This window comes from Triticum urartu, chromosome 7A (assembly GCF_056163025.1).
Source record: "Triticum urartu cultivar PI428250 chromosome 7A, HENAU_Tu73, whole genome shotgun sequence".
In the NCBI taxonomy this organism is placed as follows: Eukaryota; Viridiplantae; Streptophyta; class Magnoliopsida; order Poales; family Poaceae; genus Triticum; species Triticum urartu.
Window position 1 is genome coordinate 672283484 of NC_141879.1, and position 5838 is coordinate 672289321.

Below are 5838 nucleotides of genomic sequence, written 5' to 3' on the forward strand. Positions count from 1 at the left end.
CGAATCTGACAAATGAATTTGCAGATGGCGCCAGATTGAATCCGGAAAGGCAACACCTCCTACGCCAGCTAAAGGCTGGTGAGAAGGTGCTGACAAAGGTGAGGCGGGAGAAGAACGATCTCCAAGATGCCAACACCAAGCTGGGCGTCGAGTTGAAAGATGTTCGTGCCCAGCTGTCAGACTCCGTGAAGGAGAATCAGCGGCTTCGCCGCGGCATATTTAGTAAGTGCTTGAACGAACCTTTGAAAGAAAGTTCGGCGGGGAAGTCGACTAACAGAGTAATGTCTGTAGGTGTGCTAACAGGTAGTCCTGCAGAGGAGATGCCCGGTTCTACGGGTGACCTTCTTCCCGAGCTCTCGCAACTGCTCGATCGAGTTTGGCACGCGATGCAAGGCGTCGCCCAGGCCCTGTGGCCATCCGTCTCCATGCCCGAAGGTCTTGGAGAGCTTGCGGAGAAGCTAAAGGGAGCACGGCGGCGCTTCCGATTGTGGAAGATATCGGCCTGCCGTCAAGGTGCTAGGGAGGCCTGGGCCATGGTGAAGACGCGGTACGCAAAGGCTGACCCCAACCACATGGCCGAGGTCGGTCCTGTAGGGCCCGATGGGAAGGAGATCCCTATAAGCTTAGTATACGGCCAAGTAGAATTGGCCGCAAAGTATTCCCAGCAGGACTGTAAATTAGATAGCCTGTTAGATGGTATTGAAGAGGAATACAATCAGTCAAAATGACTATGTAATTTGATTGACATTTATAATGCCTTCTAGCCGGATTGTAGATCATTTGTCATGGCCGACCTTTTCGCTTCAGCCTCGGGACCTGACGGTCCGGAGTGTGTCCGAATTCCCATGCGGTTATATAGGAACCGGGGAATGCATGGAGACCAGGCGTAGGGGTCATTAGTGCGTGAACAGACAAGTGCTCGACTAGTTATGTTATATTACATGGTTAGTAAGAAACATCTTCCAGGGAGAATAGTTCCGTTAGGGGTTCCTTTCCCTGGGAGGCATGCCCTAAGGTGCATGTCCATGCTGCGAAAAGAAACGTAGGAAAAACATCTGGGGGCGTATAGATAAAAATAAAAAAGATCATCTTTAGTTCACCGACCGAATATTCCCTTAAGAACGCATGTATCATGTTTCCGGTTAATACAATTATAGCATGAACAATAAACATTTATCATGATATAAGGAAATAAATAATAACTTTATTATTGGCTCTAGGGCATATTTCCTTCAGTCTCCCACTTGCACTAGAGTCAATAATTTAGATTACACAGTAATGATTCTAACACCCATGGAGCCTTGGTGCTAGTCATGTTTTGCTCGTGGAAGAGGCTTAGTCAACGGGTCTGCAACATTCAGATCCGTATGTATCTTGCAAATCTATATGTCTCCCACTTGGACTTGGTCCCAGTTGGAATTGAAGCGTCTCTTGATGTGCTTGGTCCTCTTGTGAAATCTGGATTCCTTTGCCAAGGCAATTGCACCCGTATTGTCACAGAAGATTTTCATTGGACCCGATGCACTAGGTATGACACCTAGATCGGATATGAACTCCTTCATCCAGACTCCTTCATTTGCTGCTTCCGAAGCAGTGATACGTCTCCAACGTATCTATAATTTTTGATTGTTCCATGCTATATTATATTCTGTTTTGGACATTATTGGGATTTATTATACACTTTTATATTATTTTTGGGACTAACCTATTAACCAGAGGCCCAACCCAGAATTGTTGTTTTTTTGCCTATTTCAGAGTTTCGCAGAAAAAGAATATCAAACGGAGTCCAAACGGAATGAAACCTTCAGGAACGTGATTTTTGAAACGAACCTGATCCAGAGGACTTGGACCCTACATCAAGACATCAACTAGGAGGCCACGAGGTAGGGGGGTGCGCCTACCCCCTAGGCACGCCCTCCACCCTCGTGGGCCCCCTTTTGCTCCACTGACGTACTCCTTCCTCCTATATATACCTACATACCCCCAAACTACCAGATACGGAGCCAAAAACCTAATTCCACCGCCGCAAGCTTCTGTACCCGTGAGATCCCATCTTGGGGCCTATTCCGGAGTTCCGCCAGAGGGGGCATCGATCACGGAGGGCTTCTACATCAACACCATAGCCTCTCCGATGATGTGTGAGTAGTTTACCTCAGACCTTCGGGTCCATAGTTATTAGCTAGATGGCTTCTTCTCTCTTTTTGGATCTCAATACAATGTTCTCCCCCTCTCTCGTGGAGATATATCGATGTAATATTCTTTTTCCGTGTGTTTGTTGAGACCGATGAATTGTGGGTTTATGATCAAGTTTATCTATGAACAATATTTGAATCTTCTCTGAATTCTTTTATGTATGATTGGTTATCTTTGCAAGTCTCTTTGAATTATCAGTTTGGTTTGGCCTACTAGATTGATCTTTCTTGCAATGGGAGAAGTGCTTAGCTTTGGGTTCAATCTTGCGGTGTCCTTTCCCAGTGACAGCAGGGGCAGCAAGGCACGTATTGTATTGTTGCCATCGAGGATAACAATATGGGGTTTATATCATATTGCATGCGTTTATCCCTCTACATCAAGTCATCTTGCTTAAAGCATTACTCTGTTCTTATGAACTTAATACTCTAGATGCATGCTGGATAGCGGTCGATGTGTGGAGTAATAGTAGTAGATGCAGGCAGGAGTCGGTCTACTTGTCTCGGACGTGATGCCTATATACATGATCATACCTATATATTCTCATAACTATGCTTAATTCTGTCAATTGCTCAATAGTAATTTGTTCACCCACCGTAAATACTTATGCTCTTGAGAGAAGCCACTAGTGAAACCTATGGCCCCCGGGTCTATTTTCCATCATATTAATCTTCCAACACTTAGTTATTTTTATTGCCTTTTATTTTACTTTGCATCTTTATCATAAAAAATACCAAAAATATTATCTTATCATATCTATCAGATCTAACTCTCGTAAGTGACTCTGTAGGGATTGACAACCCCTTATCGCGTTGGTTGCGAGGATTTATTTGTTTGTGTAGGTGCGAGGGACTCGTGCCTGGCCTCCTACTGGATTGATACCTTGGTTCTCAAAAACTAAGGGAAATACTTACGCTACTTTGCTGCATCACCCTTTCCTCTTCAAGGGAAAACCAACGCAGTGCTCAAGAGGTAGCAAGCAGCTATGTACTCCGCTTCACATGTAGATTCTGCTACGACGCTTTGTTTAGAACTGCACCAACTGGCAGCTCCACCGTTCAATATAAACACATATCCGGTTTGCGATTTAGAATCGTCCGGATCAGTGTCAAAGCTTGCATCGACGTAACCATTTACGACGAGCTCTTTGTCACCTCCATAAACGAGAAACATATCCTTAGTCCGTTTCAGGTATTTCAGGATGTCCTTGACCGCTGTCCAGTGATCCACTCCTGGATTACTTTGGTACCTCCCTGCCAAACTAATAGCAAGGCACACATCAGGACTGGTACACAGCATTGCATACATGATAGAGCCTATGGCTGAAGTATAGGGAACATCTTCCATTTTCTCTCTATCTTCTTCAGTGGTCAGGCATTGAGTCTTACTCAACTTCACACCTGGTAACACATGCAAGAACCCTTTCTTTGCTTGATCCATTTTGAACTTCTTCAAAACTTTGTAAAGGTATGTGCTTTGTGAAAGTCCAATTAAGCGTCTTGATCTATCTCTATAGATCTTGATGCCCAATATATAAGCAGCTTCACCGAGGTCCTTCATTGAAAAACTCTTATTCAAGTATCCTTTTATGCTATCCAGAAATTCTATATCATTTCCAATCAACAATATGTCATCCACAGAAATGCTACAGAGCTCCCACTCACTTCCTTGTAAATACAGGCTTCTCCAAAAGTCTGTATAAAACCATATGCTTTGATCACACTATCAAAACGTTTATTCCAACCCCGAGAGGCTTGCACCAGTCCATAAATGGATCGCTGGAGCTTGCACACTTTGTTAGCTCCCTTTGGATCGACAAAACCTTCCGGTTGCATCATATACAACTCTTCTTCCAGAAATCAATTCAGGAATGCAGTTTTGACATCCATTTGCCAAATTTCATAATCATAAAATGCGGCAATTGCTAACATGATTCGGACAGACTTAAGCATCACTACGGGTGAGAAGGTCTCATCGTAGTCAATCCCTTGAACTTGTCGAAAACCTTTTGCAACAAGTCAAGCCTTATAGACAGTAACATTACCGTCAGCGTCAGTCTTCTTCTTGAAGATCCATTTATTCTTGATGGCTTGCCGATCATCGGGCAAGTCAACCAAAGTCCATACTTTGTTCTCATACATGGATCCCATCTCAGATTTCATGGCCTCAAGCCATTTTGCGGAATCTAGGCTCACCATCACTTCTTCATAGTTCATAGGTTCGTCATGGTCTAGTAACATAACCTCCAGAACAGGATTACCATACCACTCTGGTGCGGATCTTACTCTGGTTGACCTACAAGGTTCAGTAACAACTTGATCTGAAGTTTCATGATCATCATCATTAACTTCCTCACTAATTGGTGTAGACATCACAGGAACCGGTTTCTGTGATGAACTACTCTCCAATAAAGGGAGTAGGTACAGTTACCTCATCAAGTTCTACTTTCCTCCCATTCACTTCTTTCGAGAGAAACTCCTGATAACCCACAAGTATAGGGGTTCGCAACAGTTTTCGATAAGTAAGAGTGTCGAACCCAACGAGGAGCTAAAGGTAGAACAAATATTCCCTAAAGTTCTATCGACCACCGATACAACTCTACGCACGCTTGATGTTCGCTTTACCTAGAACAAGTATGAAACTAGAAATACTTTGTAGGTGTTGTTGGATAGGTTTGCAAGATAATAAAGAGTACATAAATAAAAAGTAGGGGCTGTTTAGATAAAGAAACAATAAAGTAAATATAGCGAGTGTGGAAAAGTGGTGGTAGGAGTTGCGAAATTGTCCCTTAAGCAATTGACTACTTTACTAGACCGATAGCAAGTATGATGTGGGAGAGGCCACTGCTAGCATGTCATCCCTTACTTGGAATTCTATGCACTTATGATTGGAACTATTAGCAAGCATCCGCAACTACTAATTTTCAAGGTAAAACCCAACCATAGCATTAAGATATATTGGTCCCCATTCAATCCCGTATGCATCAATTTCTATGCTAGGTTGAAGCTTCTGTCACTCTTGCCCTCCAATACATAGTCCTATCAACATACAACTAACCCTATGGTGTGATCCACGCGCGCGCTCATATGATGGGCACCAAAGGACAGCAACATAACCACAAGCAAATTAAATCAATCATAGCAATTCATCAACCACCGATAGGACAACGAAAATCTACTCAGACATCATAGGATGGCAACACATCATTGGATAATAATATGAAGCATAAAGCACCATGTTCAAGTAGAGGGTACATCGGGTTGCGGGAGAGTGGACCGCTGTAGATAGAGGGGGGAAGGTGATGGAGATGTTGGTGAAGATGGCGGAGGTGTTGGTGAAGATCGCGGTGATGATGATCATGGCCACAGCGGCGTTCCAGCGCCACCGGAGGAGAGGGGGAGAGGGGAACCCTTCTTCCTCTTCTTTCTTGACCTCCTCCCTAGATGGGAGAAGGGTTTCCCCTCAGGTCCTTGGCCTCCATGGCATGGGAGGGGCGAGAGCCCCTCCGAGATTGGATCTATCTCTCTGTTTCTCTCTGGTTCTGCGTTATTTTCTGGCTCTGTTTCACCGTTTCGTGTATATATGGAGATCCGAAACTCCGATTGGCCTGAAACCTTCGCCGTGATTTTTTTCTTCCAAAAGTTAGCT